This window comes from Diadema antillarum, unplaced genomic scaffold, assembly GCF_040938485.1.
Source record: "Diadema antillarum isolate AM-2024a unplaced genomic scaffold, OU_Dant_1.0 seq00002468_RagTag, whole genome shotgun sequence".
In the NCBI taxonomy this organism is placed as follows: Eukaryota; Metazoa; Echinodermata; class Echinoidea; order Diadematoida; family Diadematidae; genus Diadema; species Diadema antillarum.
In genome coordinates, this window is record NW_027273074.1 from 3,699 (window position 1) to 18,133 (window position 14,435).

Consider the following 14,435-nt stretch of genomic DNA (forward strand, 5'->3'; position numbering starts at 1 on the left):
TATATCCCCCCCCCCCCGGGATTTACGCCCATGGCATGCACACGATCATTCACACATTGTAGGTGCATGATGTCTACTCGTGCAATACGTTCTCACTGGTCTCTATACATGTATAAGCACATCTGAAATTACACCGTTTTACTCTATGCCCACTCTGCATATGAAATGTCCTCTCATGTTACTTTACAAATACTCCTCAACTATTATGTACAATCCAATACACGCACATGCACACATTATAAAACGACCCGTATCTCATAATACACATTCATGACAGTAATAGTGCAAAATTGCGTGGAATGTGAATTTGCGATATCTGTGAGCGCTATACGGCTGTCAGGTTGCTGACGACCCAACTCTTATTGTACAGTGGTCCGTTTCATGAAAGTCTTAGGAGAGACTTTCTCTCTCCTAAGTCATACTTAGGAGAGACTTTGCTAAAAACCGTTTCATGAAAAAGCTATCGCATAAAGCTATCACATAAACTCAGACTTAGGAGAGACTTTTTCTAGAAACCATTTCATGAACAAAGCTAGCACATAAAGTCTCTCCTAACTTGGCAAAGCTATCACATAAATCTAGGAGTGGTCAGGAGCACTCCTAAGTTTATGTGATAGCTTTTTGAGAGAGCCATTGTATCAAAATTTTGTCTCATTTTTGGAGTAATTGACCCTAAATTTGGCATGTGTGACCACTGTCAAAGGTAGATGTGCAAGATATCTTTTTCATTAATATCGCATAATACGTTGTCATGGCAACGGCAAATTTTCACAAAAATAATACAAATTGTTGTGGATTGAACTACTGCCCTCGGTTTTAAAGCAATGCAGTTGAAATTCAGCATAGAATTAGATAAATGTAATGTGTAGTTGTGCAAAACACTTTTTTTCATGTGTGGTGCGAAAAAAAATCTGTTGCCATGGCAACAATTTTTCTATATACCAATCACACAAAGAAATATGTGAATTGACCTAACTTCCTTAATTTCTTTTAACATTTGACCAAAAATTGGGCACGTGACCATTACAGTATGTAGATGTGCAAAACTAATCTTTGGTTGTTGTTGAATAATGCGTTGCCATGGTAACAACATTTGTTTTCACTTAAAAGCATACAAAAATTGTGAATTCGCTAAATTTGTTAATTTTTGTGCATATGACTTGAAATTTGGCACACATGTGACCAGCATAGTGCGTAGATGTGGAAACTTCATCTTTCGCCATTGTTGAACAATGCGTTGCCATGGTAACAGCAGACTTTGAATGAAAATCATACAAAAATATTGTGGATTCTGCTATCTCTCAGCTTTTGAGCATTTTGCTTGAAATTTGGTACATGTGACCACCATGATATGAAGTTGTGTAAACTTCATCTTTCACAGATATAGAACATTGTGTTGCCATGGTAACAGCATTTTCAATGAATATAATAAAAAAAGGTGTAGATTCAGTTTACTCCTTCAGTATTTGAGCATTCTACTTGAAATCTGGCACATAAGACTGCTTAAGTACATAGACTGATGTGCAAATTTCTTTTGTTCTTTTTCACACGTGTTGCCATGGTAACAGATTATTTTGAATGAAAATCATTCAAAAATATTTTGGATTCAGCTAACTTCCTAAGCTTTTGAGCATTTGACTAGAAATCTGAAACATTAGAAATTTATACTATGTACTTGTGTATATTCATCTTTCGTTACTACTGTACTGAACAGTGTGTTGCCATGGTAACATCATTTGTGAAAAATCATAGGACTTTCCAGTTTATTCATCTAATTCACAGTTTTTGAGCACTTGACTTGCGATACATATAGACACACGTGACAAAGAGATTTTTTGAATAAACCAAACACAACTTTATTCAATGTTGAACAACGCATGGCCATGGTACAGCTTTAAAAAAAAAAAAACCCATATAAAGTTAGCGCTGGTTGAACAAACTCCCTCAGTAGTAGGTGGGGGTAAAAATCACAATGATAGTTGGATTTGATTTCACTTATCAATTGCCACAATGGGAACACATTTCATTGAAAGAGGCAGGAGGACATATGCCGACAATGATTAAATTATTTAATTCATTCACTGCTATCAATTTCATACTCATTAATATCAATTCCTCACAATTTAACATGTCATATGAGTGATTATGTAACTGCAAAAACTATTGGAACAGCTGTTGCTGTCAAAATTTCATACATTTTATTCTCGTTGCCTGTTTCATTAGAAAATCTGATCTTAAAAAACAGTATTTCATTATTCAATGTCACCATAATCACAGCTCAATTATCACAACCACATTCGTGATACTGGTAAGAGTCATTGTGAAAATATTATCACTCACAGTATTTTCTAGTATTACATTCTACTTCATTTCTACATTATAAACTATGCCTAATTCTATCTTTCTAATCAAATAATAATTGCCCGCATAGACATAATATCTAACTGGGTTCATAAATATTGCCGTCACACGCCTGGAAATAATAGCAAAAACAATGCACTGCAACGTTCACTGATGTATTTATGTTTGGATCGCTTATACATCAACAGATCTTTCATGATCATTTGAAATGTTTTCATGGTTTGTTAATCAAAATATGAAAACAGCTTAACTTCACACAATGCTATTATTGCAAATATTTTGTAAGCATATGATATGTGTTGCAATCCACCTTCTTTGCACTCTAAGGTTCCCTATATCAGAGTATTACTTATGATATTAATACTAATAATAATGACCTTGTCTACTGCACAACAGCTTTTAATCATCAAAGATCAGAAATCAGAATTTGCATTTATCTGTTTTAAAATGCTTTCTTACACTTTACATATATAATTTTTTTTTTCAGAGTGCTTCAATTCACCCATTTGCTTTTCATTGAATTGTTTGCACACTTAATTTTTCTGTTCTGTTTTGTATTGTAATTTTTTTTGCTTTTTCTTTTGAAGGGGGATTTCTCTCATTTCTGGTTTGGTTAATACATGTACCTGGCAAAGCACTTATGCCATGTGGACTATGTGGACTCGTCTATGACAAAACTCAGTGAAGTTCAGCAGTCAGACTGCAATAGTCTGATTGTAGCTTCATATCTAACACTGCAATTGTGACTCTGTATAAAAAAAAAATCAACAGAAAGTCACCAAACATGGATTTCTGGTTAAAGGGCTGGTAAAGTTTTGGTTGAGACCTGGTTTCAGATTTTTAACATTTCTTCTTCTTTTTTTTTTTTTGGGGGGGGGGGGTGATATAATAAGAACCCTCTTATGAAATATGAAAGACCATTAATTCAAAGAAGAATTCAATGTTTATTTGACAAAAATTAGTTTTGAAATGATTGAGATATCCAAAAGCAGAGTAAAACAAAGCGATTCTAGTAAAAAGGTTGGTTCCATTTTTTATTAGAATCCTTCATTTTGGATATCTCAGCCATTTCAAAACCAATTTTCGTCAAATAAACATTGAACTCTTCTTTGAATTAATGCTCTGTAGCACTTCAATAGTGGTTTCTTAGTATCCTGCAGAAAAAAAAAAGGCCAATACTGTTTCTGAAAGAGCACACTCTAAGTTTTAAAATGATGTACAACTGAATTCAGATGGACTCTCCTAAACTATTTGAATATTAGAAAGAAAGCACACACTCTGCAAAAGCATAGCTAGCAAATAGGTTCTGAAGTATACGGTCTATCTTAAGCTCTTAATCGTACCTAGCTATGTTCGGTGCAATGAATGGGACAAAAACAAGGATACAAAACTCTAGAGCAACAATAATGACGGGATTATCAGATTAAGTTGAAATTGAGCATGCCAATTATGTGAACACAAAATAGAAAAGCAGACAGAAAACAGTCCAGATGTTGTTAGGTTCTGTAATATTACTCATGTCATTTGCAGCAAGTGCATGAAATTTGAAAATTTATCATGTGTGTAGGTCTAGCAACAATAGACCTATTCTTATTTTCCAAATGATGTCCTGAAAGACATAATATTCACACTCCATTTTAGGAATTTTTGTTGTGCTAGAAGCTTTTGTCATAAGGATCTATTACAAAATCACCATGAAATTTGCATTCATGACTTTCATCACAGTGCTGCAGGTACACATCAGATCCTCACATCTAATGCAGCCACCCTCCCCCCCCCCCCAAAAAAAAAAAAAAAAAATTGTATACCGGGTATATTGTATATCATTAAATTTTGAAGGATTGAATCCACAGCGGTCAAAACCAACATATGTTATATTCAACCTGTATGCATCACCTTTGGCAAGCTCCATGCCTTGAGAATCTATATGAAAGAAAAAAGAAAGAAAGGACAAAAGAAATAGAATATGGAAAAAATAAACAATACTGGTTACATACTGAAATTTTGCGACATGCAAATCACATCCCCTCTCCCTGACATTATACAGAGTGGTAACATGTGGGTGTACAGTTGAATGAATACACACACGACTACCACACATATTATTACACAGAGCTGCTTGTCAGCAATTTCATATACAATACGTGTATATTAGCGACAGTTTAACAGCATCAAGGGCAAAAAAACAAAAAACCAAAAAAAATCGTCTGGGTTGTCATACACAAGAATTAGTGTATCAGATTCTTCCTGATAACAAAAAAGGTGTGACACAGACTCAAAATGAAAATGTGCCTGTGACTTAAATCACTCATCTGACATAATGTTATTCATTCATGTCAGTTAAGACTTATTTGACTTTTTTAGAAAGAATTGCAAATCATATCAGGCAAGCTGGGAGTTCAAAAATAAACAGAAAGATGAATTAATGGGTTTTGCAACAAGTCAGCTGCATTGCCATGTCAGTGCATTAATCAACTATTGTGGCCGATATAGACATAAACATTGAATCAACTCCCAACTGGGGTATATAAATGCACTAATTTCTTAATTTCTCGTGTGGAACAGTTCACATACAGAGGTGACATTGTTTGTCCACCAAGTCTACAATAATTGCTAAAATAAGAAAGACCAAATTACCCGTAACTGATATGTCATCAACAGAGGTTGCCTTTTATCAACTGTTATTCAAGTTGTTTATTTTGTAAAATCTTTATACTTTCAGGTTTAATTTGAGAAAGCATACCTGTGTTCTGTCATATAGATAAGATGCTGCTATACAGTTCGTAGTCCAATTGCAGTCTGACTCTGACCTGGGTGAAGTTAAGCTGCAGCTGTCTGTCCCAAGGCTTGGTGAGGTTCAGCTCTCTTCAGGCCTTTGGGTTTGCAAATATAAGAACAGTTAAATGTCATACAAACAGAAACATCGGATGCACAAATGGGATATTTGTAAAATGTCTAAGATGAGTGTACATCTTTATTAAAACAAGCAATAACAACAAAATGTTCATTAATTATCATCAATTTGTCAGATATATTATGTGAACAACAAGTTGTAATTGCCAGTTTTCAAAGTTTGAATCACTATGTAATGAGCCCCTGTTAGGAAATTGTAAGAATTTTTAGTAATAAATGAGAGGGGAAATTAATAACAAGCATTCACTTTATTCAGTTGGCAGCAGAATCATTCAACCCCATTGCATTATGGACACTATGGCAAATGAAATAACATTACAATTACTAAATCATATACAAGTGGTGAACAGATAGTTTATGACAAATGCTTACCTGATCAATAGTCTTTGATTTGCATAAAGTTAGAAACTTTGATCATTCATGCATGAAGAGATAAGGTCCTGTGAGCACATTGTGGTCATTTCAGACCTTTCTGTCATCACTGAAGTGTGACGTGTTATGGTCTGATGATAACAATTAATTTCTTTTGTTTCTATGGAATTTTTGTAGTATCTTGCCATTCTATACACAACTCTAAGCATTTCAATGGGTTATATTCATTTTGACATGACTTAAACTTTGAATTATTGATATCATGGCTAAACCTCTGTACAAACTCTATGGTGGCAACTTTCACTAGAAATTAATTCATTTAGACATTTTTGTGCAATGAAAACTGCCAACTGAAATATTAAGAATCCTCCATCAAATTCCATCATATTGTGTCACCTATCAAAACATTGAGTGAACAAACCAAATTCAACGAAGTATTTCAGTGATCACTGAAAGGACTAAAAATGACCATAAATGTGATAACTGGACCATATCTCTTTATCCATGAATGATTAAAGCTTGTAACTATATGCAAATCAAAGGCTATTGATCTGTTATTTACTTGTAGCAAACTATCTGATCATCACTTGTATGATTTAGAAATAATCTCAGTTATAATGTAATTCATTATGCCAGAGTGTCCAAAATGTAAGAGAGGGGTTGAATAATTTTGCAGCCAACTGTAGATGATCAAGATAACATATGATTTCTCAACTTACTTTAACATACCAAATGAAGATGGTGGAATATCCATGACACTGTCACTTGACTTTTCCATTTGCATCTTGCCCCCAGTCCTTAACTCTGAACTGGATGAAGTTCACCTGTTGTCTGGTCCTTGGCTGTTTGGAGTTTATTCAATATACAAGAACATTTAATATCTTACAAACAAGAGTGCAGGACATGGGACATTAGAAAGTATGTTAGAGATGGGTGCTTAGCCGTTGCTATAACAGGCTACAGCAATCAAATTGTAAAGCCCTACCATTGATTTTGAAAGACTGAATTCACTAGTATCTACTGATAAGCTGTAAATAGGACTTTTCACAGTTTAAAATGATAAGCTATGTCGAATAATCTTGTTTCAAACATTGCAAGAGCATGAGGTTGTTTTGATACTAGAAAAGGGAGAGGGTAATATTAAACAATCATAGTAGGACCTACATTATTAAGATAACGTGACTGCTAAAGTTTGTTCCAGGAGCTTGATACATGTAGACATGCAGGTACCCCTCCCCCTTTCCATGAATTATCTCTTTTCAATTGGATCAGTATGCCATGTTCTACAGATAGTGAAATAAATAAAAAACGCACAGAACAGTTGTTCTAGAAGGGTCACTATTCATTAGATAAGAATGTGTGTTTTCAATTACCAGGTTGGACAGTACAGCAAACATCGTTTCAATATTTCCTGTCTAACACTATTCAACTAAAGATCCAGAGACAATTTGATGTCCAAATGAAAATAATGTTGCAATTGTAGTATTTGAAAATATATTATACAGATATGTTGTCTGCTAAAATAGTATTAGCTAAAATACTTGCATTCTGTTGAAGGTGACCATGCCGGTAGCTAAGTCTCAACGAAGTTCAGTAGCAGTATAGCTGTGGAGAAGATGGAAGTTCAGCAGCTTGGTTCTGTGTTCAGTGAAGTTCAGCAACTGACTCTGGGCTTTGTGAGATGCAGTAGTCTGATTGTAGCAGTCTGACTGATGTTCCATATCTAATACTATAATTGAAAATGTGAATACAAAATAGCAAGTGTGTTTTCAAACTGTTGTTTGATTATACAAGATTTTACACACAATATCTTGAATATGCATGAAATTTGAAATCAGTTCACATGTTTTTGCAGTTTAAATATGTAAAGGACCTTATATTATTTTCTCCTTTTTTTTTTGGGGGGGGGATGATTAAAAGACACACTTCTAGTATTTGAGTTGTCTCAATTCAACATGTGCAAGCCTATAGTTTGGGGTATTATGACTTGAGGTTCTAGATCTTGTCAATAGGCATCCATGTGGCAAGGTCTACATCTACCTAAGATTTGGTAGGACCAGCTGTACTGTGGTTTCACATTTAGGGTTGGTCACAGTTACAGCCTGAGACAACTGTTGTCATGTCATCATGAATTAAATTGCTAAAAGAAGTTGTGTAAGTGGTACTTGCATCGGAGTATGGACCTATAGAATCTACTAATTGCCTTGATAGATAGCACTATTTAGAAGACCCATTAACTTCCTTACTGATGAGTGATAGGCCTACTTATGTTAGTGATAATGTGTTTAATTAGATCTAGGAATACCAAGGCTAAGGGTCTAGTCTGGTTATACTTTTGGTATACACTGGTTAAGTAGTATCTAGGTCAGTAGGTGCTACTCAGGATCACTATACCTCCGGATTCTAGATCTATAGACATCTGATAGTATAGCAGTAGAATTCTAGAGGTTCCATGCCAATGAATTTAGGTAAACATCATTCTCTATCTTATTGTGACATATGCATTGCGATTACAGTGCTGTATGCACTTAGAATTGTTGAAGATAGCTTTCAAGTCTGAACCAAGATCTGATCGAACCATGGTTTCCAATTTATATTCTGTGTAGACCTGGATCTACGTACTACTACTAGGCCCTCCTACTACTACTTGATCTAGTTAGTCTAACCACTGTCTGACTCTCTAGATAGAACCCCGGGGCACTCCCTGTTAGTTGTACACAGTGCTTCGTGTTCGGGCTGGTTGCAGTTATAACCCCTGAAACCCCAGTACGGTACTTTACAAATTTTGGTTGTAGACCTATAGTAACGTTAGACAGTAACATTAGGACTTGTAAACGTAACAATGACACAGGTAATGCTACACTAGGTCCTACAGCCGGTTCTCCGTAAATGCTTACGCTACTGCTATACAGTTCACGTTAGGACTTAAAAACATTAGGCCTAGGCTAGGCCCATAATTCTGTGGGACAAAATAACCTAGATTTTCTAGACTGAAAAAAACAAACAGATCTTTCCTGTCGATTTGACACAAAACGGAAAATTTGTATCACTTCTGAATACTATCCACACAGGCAAAACAGCTAGTGTCACGTCTTCAAAAATATAATAACAATAGAAATTAAAAATAAATGCAAACCAATTCTTATGACATTTCCGGTTTCTTCTTCGATCCCCTACACTATTCAGGCCTTAAGTTACCTGCAATTCAGCCATACATGAACAAATCGGGCAATTGCTCTCATGAAATATCTGCACGCTAAATATATCATAAAAATCAACCCACAAACATTTCACTATTACTAATTTACCATGCTAATTACTAACGTTTTACCTATTTAGCTCCATAAACTCAGCTGGCTATTTAGTCTTTCAAACAAACGGCGATGTGCCTACGTGGGACTATTGTGATAATGCTACTACCGGTAAGACTAGATCTACATCTAGCTAGCCCTTGGAGAATTGTAGAAGATTCGAACAAAAATATATCCACATAATATGACATTATGAATCCTCATGCATTACTTTTCAATTGCAGACAGCTTTAAACATACTCACTAATTGAAATAAGACTAGTAGCGGTGTATAATGCAACTTGGCCTTTGGGATCTTGCCTCCGTCGTAGATTTGTTGCCTCTGCGCTGTATAGTGTGTATACCCTGTGTGTATACGTGCTATGTCTATGTAGCGAGTGCTCACCGTATGTAACACAATAGGGAGATGATATGCTAATGATATGTTAATTAGTATTACCCTCGAACATGACGATTGAAATAATTAAAGTCTCTCCTAGCCTAGGAGAGACTTCGTGAAATGGTTTTCACTTCTCCGTGAAAGTCTCTCCTAGCTTAGGAGCGGCTTGGCCATTCTAAGATTTATGTGATAGCTTTTATGTGATAGCTTCATGAAACGGACCCGTCTGCAAAAACAACCCTCATCAACACTCTAAACACGATATACTAGGGAATGTAATTTTGCGATCAATCTAAAAAGTTATCTTTAGATGTATACTTGTTTCATTAATCTTAGATATTCTCACTCAAGGTATAATCACACACAAACACACACACACCCACACACACACACACACACACAGAAAAACATTCCGCGGCTCCTGTGTATTGGACTGTATTCGTATGCAGTGTACCCGCGTACGTACGGACGTACGTTGATGGTGTCTGTATGTACACAAGATCACCCCTCCTGAATACTTAGTACACTATTTTTTTCGGGAGTATCAATTGGTGGAGTGCCGCAGTCAGCGGTTGGGCGCATTGCGTGGGTGCATGCATGTGTATGCGTGTGTTAGTGTGGAGAATGTGGACGATTAAAATCGTCCAGTATCTGGACTAATTCAAGTCTTGTTCGATGCATTCCGCGTCACGGTGAACCCTGTTCTCAGGGCGTCTGTTCTCACCCCGGTGAACTCGCCCCGATGACCGCTGTTCTCACGACGTCTGTTCTCACAGACCCTGTTCTCATGGCGTCTGGGTAGGCTAGACCATCATATTTTCTGTCGAGTCCGCTCCGTTTCATTGTGTGTGTGTGTGTGTGTGTGTGTGTGTGTGTGTGTGTCTGTTTGTTTGTTTTTAGGTTTGTCTTGTTGCGTTTGTCATCCCGTTTTAAATTATTACAGTATTCAAGATTCCTTATTATCACCGGGACTGCCGTGGCATTTTTTTTTTTTTTTTTTGGGGGGGGGGGGGGGGGGGGGCAGTTTAAGAATCTGATACAGTATCCACGGCTATTACTACCTGTCACGTTTGCCTATCCTGCATACGCTGCGTTGTCTCACTTCCATTCCGATTTGTCGACGATGTTGTTGTTGTTGTTATTTAAATTCATTTGGCATTTATCATTTTTCTACGAATATTTACGCCAAATCTGTATTCATAAAATTACTTTAGATTTTCAAATTTTTACCCTATATCATTTTCATTTTGTTAAAAGTAATTCAAAACCAATATTTCATAATATCAAATGGCCTGAAACGTGATAGTTTGGCTTCCAGACCATCTGGTCGTACTATTTTGACGCCCTCAACGTCATAAAATGGAGCAGGTTTAGGTGGATTCGGCAATGGCGACCTCGTCGCCGTGGAGGGGACATTTTGTTTCATTTCACTTTATTCATTTAATTAAGCACGGCAACATACTTCAGTGCGAAGACTGTTCTTCCGCAGGTCCGTGCGGATGAAATACAACATAGATATACAGAAATAAAAAACAAAACTCATACATAAAAATAACAAAAACATAGAAAACAGAAAAACATGATGATGAAACTACGGCACATACACATTTCGACAGAAAACAATCAATCAAAGATAACCATGTACAATTATTATACAAGTTCATCACCGTAGTATAAAATGAAAAAACGAAAACAAAGGAGAGTTCAGGAGAGAAAGAGAGGGAGAGAGAAGGGGAGAGACACAAGAGAAAGAGAGAGGATATTAAGAGAGAGAAGCGCATGCAAAGGAAAAGAAATGAGAAAGTCGTCTATTAACAGTTTCGATCAAGTGCATTTTTAAAGCTTACAAACATTGGTTTTTGATTCATTTCCAATGGTAACTTATTCTAATGTATTGACCTAGAATATGTCCAACTTTTATGTTTGAAACAAGTCTTAATCAAAGGTAACACAAAATTTAACGATGAATTCCTTTCGTTATAGCTGTGTGCAATCTATACATAGTATGTAGAGTATGTTTATTTCATCTCTTATCCAGTTTATCAATGGGTAGTGCTGTGTATAGTAATTTAGTAGGGAACCTAGCTTGTACGTTTATTACAGCACGCAGTGATCTATTTTGAAGAATTTGGAGTCTTTGAATATGAGATTTCTTTATATTCCTCCATACACATCACAATAATCTAATTTACTTTGAATAATTGATTTATAAAACAAAAGAGCAATATTATCAGAAATAAAAGACCAAATTCGCTTCAACAAATACAAATTTTTCACAGTACTTTAGCACAAATAATCAACATGTTCATTCCAGTCAAGTGATTGATTAACATAAACGCCAAGATATTTGCAACAACAAACCTGTTTGATGGTTGCGTTATTAATGACTTCTAGATTGCTTTTTAACTCGCTTATGTGAACCAATTATCATAGCTTCACATTTATTGGAATTTAGAACTAAATGCTTACACTTCAGTCATTTAGATATATGTTCCAAATCGGTATCAAGTTTGGCTTCAATTTGACTGATTCTCTCTCCAGAAAAATAAATGTATGTGTCATCCGCGTACAACGCAACAGATGAATGTTGCAAACAGTTGGGTAGGTCATAATGTAGACCATAAACAAAAGAGGACCGAGATTGGACCCCTGTGGGACGCCACACCTCACATTCAAAGGCTGGGATGCAACTGCATTGACTTACAGTGTACTTGTAAAAGGAGTCCAGTTGGCAAAATAGGGTCTGGAAACCAGCCTAGAAACACGCCTGCCGTGGAACACAATGGTGTAGCATTTACAGCATTCATGTGTGTTGCGTGTTGTCTGTTGTGTGTCGTGTGTTGTGTGTTGTGTGTGTTGTGTGTGTGTGTGTGTGTGTGTGTGTGTGTGTGTGTTTGTGTGTGTTTGTGTGTGTGCCTGTCTCGCTCTCAGGACATCATTCGCTCTCTTTTTCCTCCCTACATACATTACTGGCGATATGCCCACTGTGATCAGCGGTGGTATCATTCCAGTGCTGATGACGCGTCCGTGGTTTAAAAAAACAACAACAATAAGAACAACAAGGAAAAAAGGAAGTTCAAGTTCAAGTTCAAGTTCAAGTTTCAAGTTCGAGTCCTTAATACACGCCCTCTAGGCATGTTAGGCAACGCATTACGAAGGATTCCTACATTATATTCCCGAAAATGTGTTGTATACATACTGTACTTGAGTGCGTGCACATGATTGAAAAAAAAAAAAAAGCACGCTGCATGGGATGGTGAGTTGACGGTGTGGGGTGATGGTGTACTCGGTGCCCGAATAGCGAATACCGAATACCGAATACCGAATACCGAATACTTCTATGTGAACGTATAACGCAGCCTAACAGTTGCGTGTGAAATATTCGTCGATTCCGAGATTCGGGCGCGGTCGAGTGGAGTTGTTTTTCGGAGGTAAATATCATGTGTCGTTGCACCAGTTGGACTCCGGATTTCTCCTTCCGTCTACTGAAGGCATTGGATATCCATTACCATGGAACATCTATGGATTTTGATCATCTTTGTTGGACTCACAAGCTTGTGTATTTTCGCATCATTCATGGCAACGGAGCAGACTATCTTGCCTGAACAACGATATGGCAAGTGAAACCCCCTATAGGCCTAATAGAACCCGTTTCTTTGCTGTATCGTCACGCTTCAGACATTGCGTTGCGACCAGCATTTTTCAATTCCAGATTCTAGTGCTATATTGTGAAATGTGCAAATTTATTCCTTTTTTATTTTATTGATATGATGAAAGGAATGGTAGCTTTGTAATTCGTAGGCACGCGGATCCCCATGATAATTTCACACAGGAACTAGGTCTATAATGTTGATGTTTTCTAGGACATAATATCGACTTTACTATATTCTGCTGAAGCTTCATCAAATTTGAGATGTCACTGCCGTGGCTTCACTAGTCCCTTATCATCTACGCTTAGATCTGTTAATGTAAATGGTTTCTTTGACATAAATTTAGTTATCTATTTTTTTGGATATACCGTTTAACTATTCTGTTCCTCTGTACGTCAACCTCGAATTACAACCAGTATGGACTCTAATAACATACTCACCAATTCGTCAAACAATATTTGGTCAAGAAATCGCTAGGTCGTCGTATAGATCTAGTCCATATGAAACCCAAGGGACTTCTTGGTCTCAACCATTTATAGGCCTATTCTAACGACATTCAAATTGATTTCAAGTACACTTAAAATCACGAAAAGGCATACTAGGATTACTGAATATCATCAAGTTACGCCAGATTTTAATACTCGGAAAGACGGCGGCTCCAAGTCCCGATCATTAAACGCACACATGCATATGAATTCTTCTGTCCATCCATGAAACTGACAGCTGTTTTACTAATATGGCAGTTGGGACAATTCTATTCTTGCGGTCGGCTACACGTCACTTCCGGTTGACTGGAGTGAAAACAAACAGCTTGCACGCGCTAAGCCTGCTCATATGCTATGCATAATGCGCATACTGCATGCTGTGCCTGCATGTGCGACGCGTTTTATGTGCAACTCTACGCAGACATGGGGACTGTTTTTCATTACTAGTATTCATTTTGTCATTTATTCATGAGATACATACATCATGTCTTGCCAGCAATATTCTAAAAATCTGGATCCTGTCGATCGATCGGTCGGATCCCGGTATTTTGCCAAGTTGAAGGCAGCCGGACTGGACCTGTGCCCGTATGAAATCGCGGCAGGACTCTGGATCAACGACCCGAAAATGGCCAGATGTGCTGTAGAACCTGATTGAGTAGGCCCTACCCCGATATCTACGTTTACTTAGTACCTCATAGAAACTTCAGGTAGGTCTATAGGCCTATATAACGTTAGTACTGTAGTAGGCTTAAGGTAGGGCCTAATTTAGGGTAGGCCTAGTCTAGGGCCTAATCCTGCTGCCCGCACAGCTACAGTAGTACAGCTTGTGCTCGCGGGGCGCCCCGGCAGAAAACACGTACAGCGTTACCCCTCCAGGCTCACGCGACTGTTTGTTTTCACTCCACCGCTATCCATGACCCCGTGACACGCAAAATACCCGGATGTCCGACCATGAGAATACTTC

The 14,435-nt window shown here is 37.1% G+C and overlaps 1 long non-coding RNA gene across 1 annotated transcript; it reads right to left on the reverse strand.

Annotated features, from left to right (window-relative positions):
* Positions 1 to 5,118: 5,118 nt before the first annotated feature.
* On the reverse strand, positions 5,119 to 7,360 carry LOC139714847 (uncharacterized). The gene is made up of 3 exons (XR_011709765.1): positions 7,192 to 7,360; positions 6,376 to 6,488; positions 5,119 to 5,234 (listed from the first exon to the last, which is right to left on the reverse strand). It is a non-coding gene; the product is annotated as an uncharacterized lncRNA (long non-coding RNA).
* Between the last annotated feature and the right edge of the window lie 7,075 nt (positions 7,361 to 14,435).